Source organism: Pinus tabuliformis, chromosome 1_2, assembly GCF_031772625.1.
Source record: "Pinus tabuliformis cultivar Carrire ecotype Pingquan chromosome 1_2, CPIR1, whole genome shotgun sequence".
NCBI lineage: Eukaryota > Viridiplantae > Streptophyta > Pinopsida > Pinales > Pinaceae > Pinus > Pinus tabuliformis.
The window spans coordinates 987521689-987544387 of record NC_142298.1 but is presented as its reverse complement, the minus strand read 5'-3'; the positions used below and the strand labels follow the sequence as shown (position 1 = coordinate 987544387).

The window sequence follows — 22699 nt, the reverse complement described above, 5'->3', positions numbered from 1 at the left end:
CTCATGCAAACCCACATTTTGCAACTCAAGTTGAAAGACTAGCTGCCAAACAAGATCACGGTTTCTTCTCTATGCGATTCGAATTATATGATTCACATTTTCTTCAGTGATGGGAGAATTTATTAGAGGCTGAATCGGTCAAAACAGTCAAACTCCAGTAATATTCTGGCTTAAAATCCAGCAGTCAACAAAATGTCCAAAATATTATCAGAGCTGTTGTAGGATGGATCTGTATGAAGCCTGTTTTCTGTCAAATTGTTTATGCATACAAGATTATTGTAAATGGCACCATCTTACATCTTATTTCTGCCCATTCGTTTGAAACACAATGTTAACCACATATTTACAGCGCACTCATGAAATAAATAAAAAATATGTACTGCAGATCAGAGAGCCAACTTGAAGGTTGAATAAAGGATCCAATGGAAGAGCTTTAGAGACTAAAACCTAAAAGAACATAATCACAATCAGAAGGTTTTTTTAAAAAGATGAAAAGTGACTTGTGCAACAGTGACTTTCAGGCATAATATCTTACCTCAAGTCAGAAACTAATAATCGAAAGAAGGTAAATCCAGATAGTATGTGTGCAATTTGCTTAGTTGTAAGGACATCTATACTAAGTTACTGAAATGGGAAAACGAAAACAGAGGCAAATAGGAACAGAACTATAAATTGGTTACAGGGCTCTAACCATCTTAACAGAAAAATGGTAGACGTTCCAGAGGGATTCAGGGAATCTAAATGAACCCACTTCTCATCTCTCAGCCTATATTATTCATATAAAATTTATGAGTAACGTACAATTGTACGGTCAAGATAGGAATGGGAACAAAAATGTAACAAAAAGGGAGTTTTTGGTCAAGTTTATGGTAAAATAAATATCAGAGGATAAGAAATCTAAACAGATTACCCTTCCAAAATATATTATACATAAAATCTATCAATAATCTGGTAATAAAATGTCAGGAAGGAAATGGAAATGAAAACATGAATTAAACTAGAAATAGGTCTCTCGGTTAGGCTTGTGGTAACATAGACTACATGAATCTCACATTGATCTCATATTGAGAGAAGTTAAAACCAAATAATGTGTGTGCAATTTACTAAATTGTGAAGATATCTATGCTAGGTTTACTGGAATGGGAATGCAAGTATAAATTGGCCTAGAGGGTTTCAGGGAATCAAAATGAAACCCTTTCTTGTCTCTCCACATATATTATACATATAAATTTGATTGGTAATGTATAATTTTCGTGTCAAGATAGGAACGGGGGAAAGAATGTAGCAAGAAATGGGCTGTTTTTTAGGTGATAAGAAAAATCGAACAATCACCCTTCCAAAATATATTGTAGATACGAATCCATTACTAATCTACTAATAAAATGTCTAAAAAGAAATAGAACTGAGAACAAGAGCTAAACTAGAAGCAACTCCTTTGGTCAGGCTTCTGGTATCTAAACTACATAAATTTTTCATTGATGTCACATGAATATGTTATTGATGTCATAGGAATAAGTTTATAAAGAGGGCCTCTACATATTCAAATGAAGTGCAATAAACATTTTCAGGTTAAGAGAAACATCTAGATTTTACTAGATTATTACTTATTACCTTTGAGATGGGGCATTTCTCATATTTAACTAATATAATCCATGTCTCTAATAAATCCAAAAAAAATGAAAATCTAACTTACTGTATTGAGGTTCTTTGAATTCCCCATACAATTCATTATTTGAATCATAGATGGTCTCCATTTTACGTTCACTCTTAATACTGCCTAATGATGCGAATTTTCCAGTTAGGGGATGCACAACCAACTTCATATAATATCATGTATTTCCACAAAGATTACATTTATCATGGAGAAGGGAGAAAAAACCATTTTATCATATTATGTTATAGTAATTTTTACACATATATCATTGTAGATATCAATTGAACAAGGATAAAATAATAAGATTTACCTAATCATAATTTTATAAGATTTACCGAATAATATTATGCAAAATGGCTTTACTTCATTAATATTTTTTGACTTTTGCCTTGTTCAATGGGTATCTATTATGGGTTAGTGCTATTGTATATTAAAATGATGTGATACAGTTCTCCCTTTTTCCTGATAAATCCAAACATTATGCAATTCTTAGGGATTGATAAATTTTTTGTACTTGAAGGCTGATATCATATGAAGTTGGTTGTGCATTGAGTGATTAGAAAGTGCATGTTATTGGGACATATGATTAATAATTTAAGATTAATGATTTTAAAGTGGACACTATCAATGATTCAACCAATCAATGGTATGTACAGTTTAATGGAACCCAAAACAGTAAGTAAGACTTTTATTGCCTTTCTTTCTTTTCTTTTGGAAGTATAAGAGACATGGTCATGTTAGTTGTAATTAGAATGTCCCATTGCAGGATTAATGATTTAATAAAATGTTGATTGTTCTATTAATCTGAAGTAGTTTATAATGTTTGACTATTGTGATGCTCTGTTGTTTAAATTTCCTATATAACATCAAAATGTTTTATGTAATCATTTTTTTAGTTTATACAGATGTCTATCTCAGGGATAATGATTTTATAATGTAGATTGCTCTGTTAACCTGAAATCGTTTATAGGGTCCCATTTGACTATTGTGATGCTTTCTTGCTTAAATCGCCTGTAACATGTCGTGTTCTTTTCTTAGTTAATACGTTTGCAGAAGCTACCAGAGACCTATCCTATGTTATGCTATTAGCATATTCTTGATCCTATTCTCATCTTGACATTACATTTGTACATTACTGATGAGGGGACATGGGTTCATGTTTTTTACACTGCAAGAAGAATGAAATCCGAAGCCCATGTTATTATTTTCCAATTTGGAGTCTTGGTTGTAACATAACCCGAACGTTATTTCATACCTATTTTTTTATTTTTTTTTTCATTTTCTGATTCTGGTAACAGAGAGTGGGTGTTCTGCAACTTCCTCTCATAATATGTATTCGTTGTTTGACCTGAAGTAAGCTATCTTCCCTAATATTCCCTGCAGCATGAGTTACTTTTCAGTTGCCTCCTTATAACTTTGCACTTTGATTTTATCATCTTAAAATTTTCAATTTAGTGCTTTATTGAACCTCTATTTTGGCTGCTTCATCTGATGTATTACAAGATAGAATCTCTATTTTGGCTGCTTCATATTTAAATTTTTAATGCATCTTTAACCTTTTGTTTGTGGACATTTCGGTATGAATAAGTGGTATCCTTTTGTCAATCCATGCACTGATTATATGTATCCATGACTTTTATCTTCTGTTGATTGTATTCTGTGGTCCTAGTATAAAGATAATTACATTGAAGGTGTCATTTGTGGTGTTCCAGCGGGTGGGGCCATATGCTGCTGGAAATGTATCAAGAACAAATGGCCATAATGAAGCAAAATTGGCTTCCAGTGGCCGTCCCTTTGTCCAGCAATTAGATAATAATTTAAAGACCAATATGGTGAGGCTTTCCTTGTCACACAGTACAGAGTCAGGAATCAAGGAACCAAATGCTACCACATCGGTAACTAGTATGTTACCTAATTTGCATGTAGTATGTTTCATCTTTTAAGCTTTGCATTCTCTGAATTTTCCTTCTTCTTTTTTTGTTTTATACTAAAAGACTCGCTACTATTGGACTAGTACAAAACATTTTGTAGCATAAACAAGCTAATTGGACTATAGTATTGGGTTCCTTTTTTTATTTCTGGCTTTCATTTTATTGGTTGTATTATTTGAAGAAACTAAGTAAGTTATGTTTTTTGCTTTTGCTACTGCTATGTAACCACTGAAGGTATTTCTAGCACACCTCAATGGAGCTGGAATAGCCTTTTCTTAAAAGAATCTTCCTGCAAGTTCAGGTCCACTATCATATGTCTCGACTCCAAAGAAAAACAGTACATCAACAATGCAGCCTACAAAAATTTTTCATACCTTAAGTAGACCTGATATAGTTCCTGTCATTGTCCCTAGAAGCAATTCATTAAGACCGGACACAACAGCAGATGCTAAGAAAGAAATGAACAATGTTGGAAGAGTGGTTCCATCTACAGTATCAACCAAATCAACTGATGTGATTAAATCTGGCAGCAACAGAGATGAATCTGACAAGATAGACTCCATAAATCCGAAGCCCAAGACAGGCAATGACAAAACAGACCTAAACATTGCTAGGGCTGAGCAACACGTTTCCTCTAGACTTGACAATACAAACACTAGTTCTGTTGTTTGTGATGGAAATCAACCAGGGGCAAGATGGATTGGTGCAGCCAAATTCAGAAGAAATTCACTAGTAGATTCAGTTGTAAGCCCACATGATAGAAGTCCTGCTTTTCCATGGTCAAATTTTCCATCTCAATTCCTTTTGAAGATGAAGTAGAATGTGATCATAATCCCATTAGATTTATGTAAGGTGTTCTTTGGTAGCACTTATTATGTTATTTGTGGGTTTGTGATGCCACATACTTCATTACACTGCATAAATATATATTGAATAAAGATGGACAACCATTTTTGTTTCACATTTTTTGCTCTGAATACTCAGAAAGATATCATTGCATGTAGTTTGAAGTTATGATACATACTTTCGCTTTCAACAACGTCCATTCACATGTTGATGTTGTTATTCTTCCGCACTTTATGCCTTACGGGGTTTCCTTTGCAACATTTGGTGCAAATGCTAGTATATATATGATAATCAAGTTACTTGTTCCAGTTTTCATCGAAAAAATATTGCGGTCGCAGCCCGGGATAGGCCGCATTTTTGTTTTGCTAAGGGCTAATGATGCCGAGTCTGCCAAAATCCGATTGAAAAGTGAAGTAAGAAATCCGATGATGTCAAAAAATTCGCATAAATTCTCCTATCACTGTCAGCGTCAAAAATTGGCCAATGCTCTGCCTACGAATGATGTCATTTCTTTGCTATGAATGACAGGTTTTGAAACTGGAGCTGTTTAGTAGATTGAGGGAGCAACATGGAGACAGCTTCGAAAGATTCTTATTGGAGAAAGTTGTTCCTGTGGTTGGAGACATTGCAACGGATCATAATCTTGGAATTGATACGGAGAGCAGCAGAGAGCACCTCTGGAAAAATCTGGATGCCATTGTAAATATTGCAGCGAGCACCGTGTTTGATGACAGGTTCGTTTGTATTTCCAGTGCTGATTAATCTTGACAAGCTGATTACTCGTCGCCATTAGGAAAGCATTTATGTCTGAATGTAAAGACTAACGACTTTTCGCACAACGTAGGTATGATATTTCTCTGAATGTCAACACAAAGGGAGCTGAGAATATTGTGGAATTCGCTAAACGATGCCGTAAACTTCAAATCCTCCTGCACGTCTCCACTGGTAAGTCGACAGATTCTGATTCTATCTATTAGATTTTAAAAACTTTATGAAATGTTTAAAGAAGAAAAGCGATTTCTTCAACCCTAACAAATTTACATGAATTTGGTAGTTAAGTTGGGAGGTATATTTGATTTAAATTTTTCTAATCATAAAATTAAAATCCAAAAAATAAAAATAAAATATTATTTTAACATATAATTTTAAAAATTTGATTTTTTTTAACTGTATTTTTTTTTCAATTATTTGTAATAATTTTATGGATGCTAGATATTTCGAATATGATAATTCGATTATTAATATTATTTTCACGCTGATCCATCTCCAATTTCCTGAATTTCTATTTAGGTTTATTTTGACTTTTTAATTTTTAAATTTATATGAAAGATAAACTATTTTTTCTTAATTTTAAATTAAAATTATTTACACTAACATTTGTTTTTTATAACAATGTAATTATAGCTATTTTATAATATAAATTTGGTTGATGAAAGAAATTTTCTATATTGAAAAATTTGACCCATCTAAAAGCTAGGTAGATGAGTAGTTGAAATGGATCTATATTAATATATATTAAACAAAATAAAAAATTTTATAAAATATTACAAAAGTTTATATAATCTATTTTTGGGTTATCTTTAACTAGGTGGAACCACCCACTTTCACTTAAATTTTTTTTTCTAGCTTCATAGATTTTTATCTCTTTGAACCCTTAGTAAATCAAAAGTTAACATAAACCTATGTTGGTATATAATATTAGTAATTTTTTATTTTTATTTTTTTAATTTCAAATTACTCGCTGTATAACAATTCTATATTAATTAAATAAAAAATTACACAAAGTATTATAATTTTCTATTTTTTTCATACTTTTAATTATTTTTTATGATAAAAAAATTATACAATTTTATATAAAAAAATCATATATACATAAGAATGATTATACAAGTGAGAACAACCACAAAAATTTCAATTAATGACCTATCACAATCATTGTTTTAATAATGTACTCAAGTACCATCAAAGCTTAGCATACTTAATAACATATTATTTTATATTTTTTCTATATATAAATAGATCATATTAGCTTTTTTAAATATAGGTTGAAAATAAATATTTTATCTATCATTTTTATTTAATTATATTTTTATTATAAATATTTTTTAAAAGATTATTTTAAATTTTAAGTGGCAGTTCAATTGGCCATAAAAGTAATGTAAAATCTATAAAAATAAAAAAAATCTAAACGTTAAATCCCTTGGTTGTAACAATGAAGCTGGGTTACATAGTTTTAATTTATTTATTTTTTATTTTATGTTTCCCGGTAAAAGGAAAACCGTGTTTAAAGTGGAGCAGGAGAAAAACCAATCATTCTTATATGTTAGCAAAACAGATATTGCATCACTCTCAACTGTCATTGGACTAATATATATGGAACGTACAAAAGCTTACGTTGTAGGACGCAAAAGTGGACAAATAAAAGAGAGTTGTCTAAATCTGGGGCACACTCTAATGAACGGTAAAGGACCTGAGGGCGAAAGCAGTGCACCTCTGAGGTTAGATATTGAAGCAGAATTTGGCCTACTAGAGAAAACACAACTCAAACAACAGGCCTCGTCAACTACTCACGCTGCAAGCACAAGTTCGGTAAAAGACGCCAAAGTGAAGCGTCTCAAAGAATTGGGTTTGGAAAGGTGAGTCACACTTAGACGCGTATTGTAATTTTCATTGACGTCATTCTGGAAAAGAAGGTATTAGGCTAATTCATTCATGCAGGGCAAGAACGTTTGGGTGGCCAAATACATACTCATTTACCAAAGCTATGGGAGAAATGCTAATAGAGAAATTGAGGGGAAATGTTCCAGTGGTCATCCTCCGACCGACCATTATTGAAAGTACTTTGGCAGAGCCCTTCCCAGGCTGGATGGAAGGCACCAGGTGCCCATAAATATCCATCCTTTATTGCTACAATCTGGATAGCACACTAAATATTTCATGATAATGTTATTAATATAAGTATCATATCATTATTCACATTGATCCTGTGTTTTTTTTTCGTAATATCACGCAGAACTATGGACACCGTTATAATAGGGTACGGAAAAGGACAAATTTCACACTTCTTAGCTGACCCAGAACTCATTTTAGACGTGGTCAGTCACTTCAATTCCCCTATGGTTGTTCCTAAATATATAGATGCCTACTATTTACATTTGATTGTTCATAAATACATAGATTGCTTAGTGTTTAGATTTGATATTGTTCGTTTGATGACTAACAGATTCCCGCAGATATGGTTGTAAACGCAATGATCGTAGCTATGGCCGCACACGCATACAAGAACGGCCTCTTTGTTTATCACGTTGCATCATCTGAGACGAGGCATATAAGTATTTTTCGAAGCACCCTTGTGTTGGTAAAGATGTGAACATAATTCATGTAAAACAGCTCCGTTTTCTAAAGAGCATGAGCAGCTTTCGCCAATACATGCATCGACGTTACAAAGCACCCCTAGAGGTAATTAATCTTTAATATATACTCCACACTTTCTTTTACAGGTCCTCTGAACTTCAATACGTACGTGACAGCTAGTGGTGGTGTTGAAAAACAGGTATTCAATGTAGTGAACAAGGTCTTGTGTTGCAACTTCACTGAACGTTACAAACAGATGCTTCGAAGATACAACAAAGTCATGTGCTTAGCAGAGTTGTACGAGCCATACGTCTTCTTTAACGGAAGGTTGTGTCGCGCCCCTTCAATATATTTCTAATACATAATTATTCAGCCATCATTTTTACCATAGCTGACAATGTTACGACTCACGGGTTTGAGATCACAAACACTGAAGGCCTGTGGCAAAGGATGTCGGAGGAAGACAAGAAAGCGTTCAACTTCGACGCCAATTGTATTGATTGGGTTCGTTACTTTTCAGATGTTCATATCCCTGGACTAGTTAAATATGTGCTGAAAAAAGAAAGCATGGAGCTGCAAGCCTCCAAATCTAGTAAACTATGAATATGAAGGGGCGCAGAGGGGCTTGTTTAAGGAGATAAGGAGATCAGAGGAATTTGTTCCTGTACTTAACATTAACTCAATGTGCTGCCTGGTTGGATATTTCTTAGTGATGCAGCGTTAGAAGTTCCATAACTATTTCAATGAGCAACTCTGTCAGAATTTTTTTTGATGTACGAATCAAAATTCCACTGAAATATGGGAGTGTAAGGTTTATTTTATTAGACCATCATTATTAATATATTATATCTGCAGTATGATTTATTCATTTATTCAAAAATTATGGATTTTTATGTAATATCAAATATTTTTATTCCGACAGATAATTATTTAATTGTCAGTACATTTATTTCAAAAAGGAAGAGAATACATGTAAAATTAGTTTTTATAAAATGATTATTACATGAGTTTATCAATGTCATATCATTGGTTATATTAGTTTTTATTGATTTTGAGCATTAAAGATATAAATGATATTAAAATGCTTTATTGAATAGAGATATTTTTATTTGGATGTTTATAGTAACGAGGTTTTTTGTTTTTTGTTTTTGTTTTTGTTTTTTTTTTTAATTAATTTTATTAAAAAACAAGGTAGTGATAACATTTCAAAACAATAATATTTTTAGATTTATCATTGAAATTACTCTTAGTTTAGGTTTTAATTGAAATTGTAATAGATTATAATTGGAAAAATCTTATAAGAGTAGTTTAGAGTTATGGAAGAGGTTAATATCAATATTAATAATACAAATGATCATTTTAAAGTGGAGGCCTCAAAACTCTAATCACATAAGAATGCTCCAATGAATGGAAGCTTATATTTTGCTATTTTAAAGTGATATCTTTTATAATTATAGTGGAATAATGCAATTAAGATAAATATCATAGCCCCCTTTATTAAAGCATACACAAGATTACTAAAGCATATTCAAGATTAGATGCAAATTATTGCCAATAAGCTCTTCATATAAGTTTTCTTGATCTTTCCACTGAACATAATAAGAAGTGTTTGATTAAAGTTAAAAAAATTTATAGCCATGACCAAGTTTATCCATGTCTTGTAGTATTTTACACATTTCAATGGATTATAGAGAATTAAGTCAAAAAGACACATATATTGGAACGAAGAAAAAAAGAGGATATCTACTTGGTGCTATTTAGAGGAGGATTCTAAAGATTTCTATATAAACCATTTTTATTTATAGGAACACAACTATTTTCAACTCTAATAACATTGTGACTTCTTCATCCACTACAATTTTTTCATATATTTTATGAATCCACATGATCCTTCCTTATGGGCACACTTCCTAAACTACTTCACTCATAGAATTGAGACCAATAGTGATATTTAGAAGCCTTATCTTATGGATGTACATCATAGGTACCGACATTTAAAACAACACATCTCAAAAGGTGATGGAGTGGCGCCATAGACACCATTGATCTAATAAAGGGCAAAGAATCTACTAAAATTAACAATACAAGTGTGGATGTATTTTATGTCATGTGAAGCAGGTACCATAATTTAAGCATTTTATATATATCCAATATATTCTTTTCATGGAATTAACATAATCTGGTTACTTTATTGATCTATACACCACCAATGTTTGGGGTTTGTGCTAGTTGAGGATTTCCATTTTGGGTACAACATTTTATGCATATATATTTCATTTTCTCTTGGACATATTGTCATTTAAGGCCTTTGATGCTCCATACATATAGATGAAATGCTTAGTAAAATTCTAGTTGACCATTACCAAAAATTTGAGGGATGATTTTGAGACAACTACATTCTCAAGAATATGGTAATGTAATTATATGTATGCATTCTTAAAACCACATAAGCTTTCTTGCTCCTATAACCTTACACTACTTATATTGTCATGAAGGATGTCATATAGTTTACCAACTAAATTTTTTCAAGACCATAGGTGTTAAAAGCACATTCTTGCTCCTATGCTTATTAGTCCCTGCCTGGACTATAGCGATCGATTGATCGTTGACTCTGCATTAATTCATCTTTTGACCGATTTTTTTTCCGCCTAAACATATTTTAACCAAAGTTTAATGCTGACAATGTGATTCACTGAAATTTTAACCAAAGTTTTCCTTTGAAAAATATTGTACCTCTTATTGCGGCCTTCACGTGGCCCGAGACAAAAATATTGTGGTAACTTTGTTTTATACAAAGTTTTTTGGCACCCTGCAGCAGTGATTTTTTTGTGCCTTCATTTTGCAAGAAGCAATACCATTTTATCCAAAGTTCTATAATTTTATATACTGTTGCCAATTTCTTTACATCAAAGTTTTTGCAATTTATTTATATCGCAGCGTTTGAAATCTTTTATGCAAATTTTTTAAGTCTCCACTCGGGGCCACCTGCATGTTCTTCGGGCCACTTGTCACCTCCTATATCTCCTGTCCTGTATTCGTTCCACGCAATAAAAAATACATGCTCATTCCTCTTGCCCCTCCATGCTCATATTAGCCCATTGTTCTCTGCAATAGTTGAGCCAGTCGTTGCCTGCAGTGGCATTACTGTAAGAATTCATTGCATTGTAACCGCTGAGTTTTTGTGGCACTACTCTACGATTGTTGACATCATAACAGAGTTGATGCTCTGTGCCCACTTCAACAAAGACCACAAGAAGGGAATTCTTTATCCTGCAGCTCTCACGCCACGACAAAACAAGTATCAAATTCTGTCTCTGCAAATCTGCAGATCATGAATTACAATGGATTGAAGGTCTCTTTTTCTGTATGTGACTTTAGTCTGACCAGATACGTGCAGGATTTAATTTCCTGTGAAATGAAGATGTATTTTCCCTTTTGGAATGGCATGTTATTTCTCAAGCAATTTACTGGTTTAGCGATTTCAATTTTTGTCAAGTGCTTGTTGAAATATTTTTCTTCGGCTGCACTGAGAAGAATGCAAATAAATTTGAATGCTATTCTCTTAAGAGAACGGTAAAAGAAACCAGATATATCCATCTCAAGCCTAAGTTTTGTTAAGCATTGTCTTCTTAAAAGAAGTAGAATGAAAGAAATCAGATAAATCCATCTCATGCCAGGATATGATAAGCAGCGAGAGGTTTATACAGGGATTACAAACATGTATTTATGAATGACTATAAAAATAGTAAGAGAGATTCATTATAATAGCAATTCATCAGTGAACAATATCTTACCATTTTTTATCAATCTCAAGCTAGGATCTTTTAAGCAGTGAGAGCTATGAAAATTGTAATAGCAATTCATTAGTGAAGATAATATGGCATGAAAAAGCAATGGTTATAGAATTATAGAAAGCAATGGTTAATAGAATTATAGAAAATTCTATATTGGATGAAATCAGGGTAAGTTTAGGTTTTTTTGGGTTACTGGATTCTTTTGCAAGTAAATCTAACTTTATCACTTACCTAAATTGGAAAATCATTTCATTTCTTGTTAGTAATAGTGCCTCAAGCAATAATGCATGGCAATGGTTCGTGGTTTGACACTGTTTTATGTTTATATTTATACCATCCTTTACAGCAATCGAAATTTGTGAGAATAATGCAGAAATAGTTAGTTATGAGTGGTTGAACTGAATTAGTTGTAGGTGGTTGAACAGAATTAGTTTGAGTGGTTAGGAATTAGTTGCACATATTTCCTATATAAGTGTGATGTAATTGAGCAAATAAATTAATGAAGTTGTGTGTCTTTGTGTTGTATTCGTTTTGATATGGTATCAGAGCCACTCTGCCATTAGAGTGTGCCACTGTTTTCTAAAGTCGTCGTTTGAAGGAAATAACGCAGAGAATGACACAGTTGCCACAGTAAGCCGTGAGGTGAAATTTGCATATCGCACAAACCCGTGGAGATAAACGTGGATTGAAGAGTGGTCTGTCTGCGATGAAGAGGTCTGTCTGTGGTGAAGAGCCACAAACCCGTGGAGATAAACGTGGATTGAAGAGTGGTCTGTCTGTGGTGAAGAGCCACAAACCCGTGGTGATATTTAACTGTTAAATATATGCTGGTCTGTCTGGTTATGATTAAAAGGCGTGTCTGTATCTGTTCGTGTTTATTAAATTGTGTGGACTCTGTTATTGTCTGTATTAGCGTATGTGCTGTTGTTGGATACCAACACTAGTTTTCTGTTTCTGTCAACTCTGAAAGTGATTATACTCTCTGAAAACATATTTCGGTCAGAATATTTCAAGGATAAATTTTGCAGAATCTTGTAATTTCAAGCTTCTTGATAGCAGAGTTCAGAAATGGCTAATCCCCTTGCAGATTCATATTTAAATGAGTCTTCAAGACTTGATGGAGAAAATTATGTCAATTGTAAATTTAAGATCATGACAGTACTGGAGGCATACAATCTCTGGCCGATTGTCAAAGGTGACGAGACCAAGCCTCAACCTCCTACTAATACTCAAGATTGGGAGAAGCGTGAAATGAAAGCAAGGGTGCTGCTACGCATGTCAGTGAAGGACAATATTATTCCTCACATTCGGGACTGTGAAACTTCGAAGGCGACATGGGACACTCTCAAAGGTTTGTATGAGACTTCTAATGCAAACCGTATTTTATTTTTAAAAACAAAGCTGCTATCTATCAAAATGGATGCCAATGAAAGCATTAGTAACTTTCTTTCCCGAGTTAAAGATTTCAGTGATAAGCTTGGTGATATTGGTGAAAAGGTTTCTAGTACAGACTTGGTAACTGTTACGTTAAAGGGGTTAGTCCCAGACTATAAAGTCTTTATTTCAGCTCTCTCTGCTAGACCGACACCTCCTACATTTGAAGAATTGGCTGGAATTCTTCTTCAAGAAGAAGAGCGCATGAAAACTTTTGAACTAGAGTCAAATGGTTCTGATTTGGCTTTGACTGCAAGAGGCCAAAGACCATTCCGAGGGAGACCATGGGACAGAAACAGAGGCCGTTTTCAAGCAAAGTAGAAAGGTATGGCACCTCCTGATTCTTATGTTAAAAGGAACATTGAATGTCATTATTGTGGAAAACCTGGACATCTGGCTAAAGATTGCTATAGGAGAAAGAATAATGAATCAAATCAAAGACATCGCAGGCATAATGGAAATTACATAAACAGAGACACCTCCATGAATGATGAATTTAAAAATCTTAAGTTATTTCTTTCTGATGCTGCATTGTCTGCTGAAACTGATGATGAGAATGCTTGGTTTATAGATTCTGGTGCCTCAGCACACATGACTTGTAATAAAGAATGGTTTGATAAATATTATGAGAAATCTGATGGTACACACATTTACCTAGGAGATGATAGGTCACTTAAAGTTCAAGGCTATGGCATAGTAAATGTGTACTTACCTAATGGACAAATGCGACAGATTCATAATGTGATGTACGTCCCTGCTCTCAAAAAGAATTTGCTATCTGTTTCCACTATCACTGATAATCATTTAAAAGTAGAATTTGGTAAATTGGGGTGTATAGTGAAAGATGTTCAGGACCACTACAAGGTTGTTTCCACAGGTACCAGGGTTGGAGGATTGTACAGATTGGATGTGACAGTCAAGCGCCATGTTGCATTGACATCTCAAGAGACATCGACAGCAGAATTATGGCATCACAGGTATGGGCACCTAAATTACAATGATTTATCGTTGTTACAAAGGAAATCAATGGTTGAAGGTCTTCCTGTTATGAAGTGTGAACATTTACCATGTGAAGCTTGTGCACTTGGTAAGCAGCATAGAGAAGAGTTTCCTCTTCATACTGAGAAACGAAAGTATGATATACTTGAATTAATACACACTGATGTATGTGGACCTATGCAAACTAGGTCGCTTGGTGGTGCTTCATACTTTGTTATTTTTATTGATGATAGATCTAGATATACCTGGGTCTATTTCATTAGAAGGAAAAGTGATATATTTGAGTATTTTAAAGAGTTTCGAAATATGGTTGAAAAACAAACAGGAAAGTGCATTAAAATACTCAGATCTGATCAAGGGGGTGAATATAAATCAAAAGCATTTAACACCTATTGTAAATCTAATGGAATTCAACAACAGTTCACAGTGCCACATACCCCTCAGCAAAATGGTGTTGCTGAGCGATGGAATAGAACCTTGGTGGAATCTTCTCGTAGTATGCTGCAAGGTAAGAACATCTCTAATGGTTTCTGGGCAGAAACCATTAACACTGCTGTTTATCTGAAGAATCGATGTCCCACTAAGAAATTAGTTTTTCAAACTCCTTTTGAGGTTCTTTATGGTTATAAACCCGATGTGAGTCATTTCAAAGTCTTTGGATGTACTGCTTTTGCTCATATTCCTAAGGCTAACAGAAGAAAACTTGATGCCAAGTCCATCAAGTGTGTTTTCATTGGATATTGTACGGATCAGAAAGCCTATAAATTGTTTGATCCAAGTTCCCATAAACTATTTGCAAGTCGTGATGTATTGTTTCATGAGCAGACTGATAAAAGTAACACAAAGAATGATACATGGAATATTTCTAATGATGCACATCTCAAGCTTGATACTTTGATTAAGCAGGAACAAGAACAGGTCCAGGTACAGGTACAGGTACAGGATCAGGATGATAGCAGCAGTATGAGCACGTCTAGCAGCAGTGAGTCATCACAAGGAGGTGATACACCTCAAAGCCAATGAATCATGGATGGAACACCCACACCAAGAAGTTCATCCCGACAGACTCGGCTTCCTGAAAGGTATAGAGACTATGCCTTAATGTCTAATATAATGAATGTTGAAGAACCAATTGATTATGAGCAGGCTAAACAACATGAACCATGGATTAATGCTATGAATGATGAGTATGCTTCTATTATGAAAAATCAAACATGGGAATTAGTGGAACTTCCTGAAAATAAAGTTCCAATTGGAAGCAAATGGTTGTACAAAACAAAATTTAAAGCAGATGGTACAATAGATAAATTTAAGGCAAGATTAGTAGCAAAAGGATATGCTCAACAGGAGGGAATTGATTATGAAGACACTTTTGCACCAGTAGCTAAGTTGAATACAATTAGATTACTGATTGCCTTAGCCACAAAACATAATTGGAATATACATCAATTGGATGTCAAATCTGCTTCTCTAAATGGTGATTTAAAGGAAGAAGTTTATCTGGTTCAACCTGAAGGGTTTGTCAAACAGGGACAGGAGCATCTGGTTTGCAGGTTAAGAAAGGCATTGTATGGTTTGAAACAGGCACCAAGATCATGGTATGTAAAGATTGATACCTTCTTTCTTCAGAATGGATTTGTGAAAAGCAAAAATGATCCTAACTTGTATGTTAAGAAAGATGAAAGAGGAAATGTTGCTTTAATATCTTTGTATGTGGATGATCTCATTATAACAGGCAGTGCTCACAAGTTAATTGAAGAAATTAAAGTTCAGTTGTCACAGGATTTTGAAATGAAAGATTTGGGTGAAATGCATTACTGTTTAGGCATTGAGGTATGGAGAGAAACTGGTAAAACTTTGATCACTCAAAGCAAATATACAAAGGAGATTCTTAAAAAGTTCAATATGACAGATTGCAAAGCTATGTCAACTCCCTTAGAACAGAATGCAAAGTTGTACAAAGAAGATGGTTCGAAAGAGGCAGATGGAACATTATATCGTCAGTTAGTGGGAAGTTTGAACTATCTCACCACTACCAGGCCAGACATTGCATACTCAGTCAGTATCCTTAGTCAGTTCATGGCTAAGCCTTCAGGAAATCACTGGAATGCTGCAAAGAAAGTTCTCCGATACTTAAAGGGAACAGTGAATCTTGGTATTATGTATACTGATGAATTTGATGTTGCACTGACAGGTTTTTCTGATTCAGATTGGGCAGGAAATCCAGATGACATACGATCTACCTCTGGCTATGCATTTCATATTGGATCAGGGGTCGTATCTTGGAGTAGTAAGAAACAGCGAACTGTTTCTTTATCATCAACAGAATCAGAGTACAAAGCTTTGACCAATGCCACCTGTGAAGCTATTTGGTTGCGGAGAATTCTTGCAGATCTTGAAGAAGCGCAAAGTGGTGCAACATGTATCAATTGTGATAATCAGAGTGCTATCAAATTAGCACATAATCCAGTTTACCATGCTAGAACAAAACACGTTGAGTTACAGTACCACTTTGTACGGGAGAAAATTGAGTCAAATGAAATTGGATTGATATTTTGTAACACCAAGGATAATGTGGCTGATATATTTACTAAGCCCCTTGGTAAAATCAAATTTGAAGTTTTTAGAAGTCAGTTAGGTATTGTAGAAAATCCATTTCTCCATTAAGGGAGGATGTGAGAATAATGCAGAAATAGTTAGTTATGAGTGGTTGAACTGAATTAGTTGTAGGTGGTTGAACAGAATTAGTTATGAGTGGTTAGGAATTAGTTGCACATATTTCCTATATAAGTGTGATGTAATTGAGCAAATAAATTAATGAAGTTGTGTGTCTTTGTGTTGTATTCGTTTTGATAAAATTAGACTCCCTTTCCACTCTGGTGCCATGCATGAAATTCTTTCGTACTACTTTGGTGCCATGCGTGAAATTCTTTCGTGCTAGGGAGAATGCAGTAATAGATGATGTGTAGATTCATATTATTGTTTTACACAAAATATGTCGAATTGGGCACTGATATGTTAGGTAAGTTCTTTTTGGTTGGATAATGTTTATTGCTTTTTACAAAATTTCTCGCAAAAGAAAAATACCAACTTTTAAAACACGATTCAATATCCATATAGGCCTTTCCCCAGCATTTTATCCTTTTTTCTTCATATAACACCCTCCATTCTAGCATGCTATATGTTTCTGAAAACCTTTATTTTTTGACCGAATGATTTCATCTATTTAATCAATGTAATGTGACTGTATTTAAGGTCGGAAATGTATTGTTAGTCATTTGTTTTGCTTTTTCTCTTTTGAATTTTAATTATCTAGCTTATTCCCAACCTTCATTCTTGGGAATATTAGACTTGGATTATTTACATTGGCTAAGATATAAATCTCAGGTTATTAATAACATTTATTTTAATCTCATGTTATTAATGACCTTTATTTGAAAAATAGAAATAGTATTAAAAGTCATATTTAAAATTAAAATTTGTGTTTTAATAGATTAAAGATGAGTGCTTTTCTGGAAAAATAAATTAACAATCTGAAAACGCATTTGATAAGAGGGATTCTTCTATTACAAATATGAAATTGTTACCATATTCATTGAAGACTGTTAGAGCACCCAATGACCTAACCAAAGTATTTACTGTGGCTGACCAAAGTATTTACTTTGGCTGGCCTGAAGAAGTACTAGTTTCCACTGTCGAGAATGCCCAAAAATGTTGAGAACTGGCCTACTATAGCAGACATGGTAGCCCAAAATCAACGTCTAATAATATTTACTTCAAATCCTAATATGTTGCTGATTCAAGCAAAATGGAACTATAATTAAATTTTATGCTACAATCTACTAAGCTTTAGGGCATGTAGGAAATTAAGGAAATGTAAATTTCAAATTGGGAGTCTCCCTTTCACCTACTCATGACTAACTACTCACAATTCATTTGCTATTTTTATTTAAACAAATTCATATATTATCTCATAGGAATAAATTCCTCCATTTCTTATTTGAATGAGAGAAACCATATCGCATTTTTAATTTATGTTTTAAAAAATATAATATAAATGTAAAACGTAAAGTTGTTGACGTTACAAGCAACAGAGGATAATAGTTTGAATTTATTCTGTTGTTAAGTGGTTATCTTACATTTTGTCGGTTGGTAAGATAACAAGCCATGGCCAGTTTTTATATTTTAAATAAATCAGTGAAACTCTATGGAATTATTGAATTATGAGTTTGAAAGAAATAATATAAATGTGTAAAACGTAAAGTTACTCATGGCTAACTACTCACAATTCATTCGCTATTCTTGGAGAACGAGGTTACACATGGACTCAAAAGTTCTAACCCTCAAATTTTATTAGGTTGCATGATAGGAAATTAAGGGAATTAAGGAAATCTGAATTTAGAGTCCTACTAGGATGCTTAATAAGAAATTAAGGATTCAGGTTGGAGTCTCCCTTTTAACAACCACTACTCATGACTAACTACTCACAATTCATTTCGCTATTCTCGGAGAACGATCCTACATGTGGACTTACAACAAGGTAATTTATTTAATGTATGGTCTTTGTTTGCCAATATTTAGTATTTAAATCTAGAGTAGTAATTCTTGAAATTGTAGTCGAATACACTCTTTTGTTTATTCTATTTGACTCCATCAGATATAGAAAATGTATTAAATTATATATCTTCCACCCTTATCTATTATACACATTTTGAAAATTTTGCAAATGCCTTGATTGCCATAAATAGGCATTAAGCAAATGTAAAATAGATTATACCAAATGTAAAATATGCTTTTTCAAATCCGCAGGGACTACTAATCTATTATAAACATTTTGCAAATTCCTTGATTGCCATAAATACGCATTAAGAAAATGTAAAATGGATTATACCAAATATAAAATCTGCGTTTTCAAATCCGCAGGGACTACTAATCTATTATACACATTTTGCAAATTCCTTGATTGCCATAAATACGCATTAAGAAAATGTAAAATGGATTATACCAAATGTAAAATCTGCGTTTTCAAATCCGCAGGGACTACTATTGCATGGAATCTGCTCGGGCCAGCCGGCCATATGCCCCTGTCTGGTAACAGAAGAAATGAAATGGGGAATTGGCATCGGCGAGTAATGGAATGGAACAGTTACCTTGTTTTCCTACGAGGACCCTGCTATCTATTATCAACATCCCAAGGAGCACAAGTGAAACCCGAACATAACCCGACAAGCATGCTGTGATTTCTGATACCAACACAAGAGTAATGGCGAAATCACCCTTAATCACCTGTCGTTAGTGAGCATCAACGAATAACGTCTAGTTTTGGACAATTAATCAGGTGTGGTCAGTGAACATCAACGAATAACGACTAGTTTTGGACAATTCGTTCCAGTTAGTGCTTGCGGATCCCGTCTATTTTGCAACGGCAACATTTGTCACACAATTGCAACAACACCTTAAAGGAAAAGCTATGTTTTCTCTCTGGATTTAAAGGACCTTAAAGGCTTACTGGGCAGCACCCACATGAATTGATGTCAGCTAGCTTCTTTGCCGAAAGCACGAGAAATGGTGCACAAATCAGAAAAAGGCTTCATTTGTGCTTGAGGGAGGCCATTCGCTTCCGGCAGGGACTACCGGCTGCATGCAGCACTTGTTCGTAAAAAGGTATAGTGCAAACAATTTTTACATTGTTATGAAAATGCTCAATGCACCACTGGAATCATTAATAGGCATCCACGAAGGACGAATTTTAATAGATGAATTATGAAAACATTGTTGACTTCTCTTTATTGGTTTCAAATAAATTTACTATTTAAAGAAAATTATTTTTATATTTCATGCCTTATTTTAAAATTAAACAAAATAAAAATATATTGTTTCTCTTTAATCGTAGTATATAAATCAAATTGAGAGCAAGTTTTTCATATGAGAAATTATTTTGCCCAATTTAATTAAATTGAGAGCACCCATGTTTTTTTTAAGATAAATTATTTGCATAAATTTCAAAAGTTAAAAAAAAAAATTTAAGATATATTTTCTAATTTAATTTATCTAAATAATTTTTGATAAAATGATTATTATATGAGTTTATCAATCTGAGATCATTGTTTATAGTGGTTTTTATTGATTTTGAACATTAAAAATATAAATGATATTAAAATGTTTTATTATGGAAGAGATTGTCTTACGTGGATGTTTATAGTAATGATTTTATTTATTTATTACCTAGTTTTATTAAAAACAAAGTAGTTATGACATTTCAAAATCATAATATTTTTACAGATATTATTGTTGTTATCATTAGTTTAAATTCGAATTGAAATTGTAATAGATTATAATTGGAAAATTTTCATAAGAGTAATTTAGAGTTATGGAAGAGATTACTATCAATATTAAGAAACCAGTGATCATTTTAAAGTGGAAGCCTCAAAACTCTAATCACATAAGAATGCTCCAACAAATGGAACCTTATATTTTGATATTATAAAATGATATCTTTTATAATTATAATGGAATAATGCAATTAAGATGAATATCCTAATCCCCTTTATTAAATCATACCCAATATTATTAAAGCATATTCAAGATTAGATGCAAATTATTTCCAATAAGCTCTTCATATATGTTTTCTTGATATTTCCATAGATTACTGAGAACATAATAAGAACTGGTTGATTAAAGTTACAGAAATTTATAACCATGACAAAGTTTATCCATGTTTTGAAGTATTTCATACATTTCTATGGATTATATAGAATTAAGTGAAAAAAACACATATATTGAAAAGGAGAAAAAAAGAGGATATCTACTTGGTGCTACTTAGAGGACGATTCTAAGGATTTCTCTATAAACAATTATTATTTATAGGAACACAACTATTTTCAAGTCTAATAGTATTGTGGCTTCTTCATCCATAACCAAAATTTTCGTATATTTTATGAATCCACATGATTCTTACTTATGAGCACACCTCTCAAACTACTTCACTCATAGAATTGATGCCAACACAAATATTTAGAAGCTCTATCTTATATATGTACATCATAGGTGCAAGCATTTAAAAGAACACATCTCAAAGGGTGATGGAGCGGCACCATACACCCCATTGTTGTAATAAAGGGGAAAGAATCTATTAAAATTAACAACAAAAGTGTGGGTACAACAACCTATGTATATATCTTTCATTTTCTCTTACACAAATTGTCATTTAAAGACTTTGGTGCTCCATATATAGATGCATTGCTTAGCAAAATTCTAGTTAGTCATTAACAAAAATTTGAGGGATGATTTTAAGGCAACTAAGTTCCCGAGAATATGTTAATGCAACTATGTGTATGCATTCTTAAAAACACATAAGCTTTCTTGATCCTATAGCCTTAATGCTTCTTATATTGCCATGTAGTATGCCACAAAGTTTACCAAGTAAATTTTTTCAAGACCATAGGTGTTAAAAGTACATGCTTATTCCTATGTTTATTAGTAAAATGATGTAGGAGCATACATACTTAGCGAGCAGTGTGAAATTTTGTTCACATGTTGTGGCTAAACAAATTGAAATTCATTGACCTGATGGGTCAAAAGGGCAGTTTTACTGAGAGGGTTTGATCTCTCAAGAAATGAGTTGTATTTCATTATTGTAATAAGTTAGAAATTGCCTTATTATAGGCTCAAAGATGAGTTGTTAGCATAGGTGTGAGATAGAGCTAGGAATTAGAAGGTTTGATGTTAGATTTATTAGAAATAGGGATTGATTTGTTAGACACAATTAGAGTGATATCTGATTTATAAAAGGAATGAAAAATGTAGTGAAAAGAGAGAGAATTGAGGAGTGGATTTAGTAGAGTGAGAGCAAAATTGTGTGTGGATTTTTACGAAACAAAGGTCTTTTATTTTGTTGTAATCAGGCCCAAGGTCAAGACCCTGTAAGTAATTTATTATGAATAGATCATATTGTGTGTAAAATTGTTTATCGAACTATGGAAACCCTTGTTTGCTTGCAAATCCTTTTTATTCGGGACAGAGTGTTATTTCCTTTATTATTCTACCTTTCATGTCTAAATCGCAAATTTTATAGAAGTCCGAGGCCTTTTCCTTAAATAATATTGTTTAATCTGCTTAAATCCTAGCCGTCGGATCACCTTTATCGCGTCGGTGGAGTTTATTATTTAGTTTCGGCCATGTAGGTGTATAACACATTTTACACTAAAAACGAGTGCAAAACGCAGTCGAATTTGGCATCTGGACTTGAAACATTTATTGGTGACGATCTGTACCATATCAGGTCCATAAGACCGATATCGGGTCAGTGCTTTGAATTGGATGGACGCTTTGAAGCATCGAGAGCCTGGCAATTGGACATTGCGACTTGCGATTGAGTGATTAAATTGTAGCTGTTGGATCGCAATCAATCACTGTCGTTGGATCACCAAGTGTTTCACAATAGTGAATGGCTATCAGGCGTGTCAAAAGCTATAAGTGGCTTTAGTGGTTCGGCACCCAATTCCATTGAAACGTTGCCATGTAGCAAAGGCGGAGGGGAATAAAACCGCTTTATTGGACGGTTAACTCACGATCTATTGTTCTACCTGAAATCTCCGACGACTGTCAGATGTCACAGATACAGATCAATGTTAACCAAGGGTTGATGCGTTGACTTTCGACGTACGATAAGTGCACCATTATAAAAC

At 33.4% G+C, this 22699-nt stretch overlaps 1 pseudogene; it reads left to right on the top strand.

The window, feature by feature from the left end:
- The first annotated feature begins 4044 nt into the window (after nucleotides 1–4044).
- Nucleotides 4045–22699, top strand: part of LOC149209352 (putative fatty acyl-CoA reductase 4) — a 36417-nt pseudogene continuing 17762 nt past the window's right edge.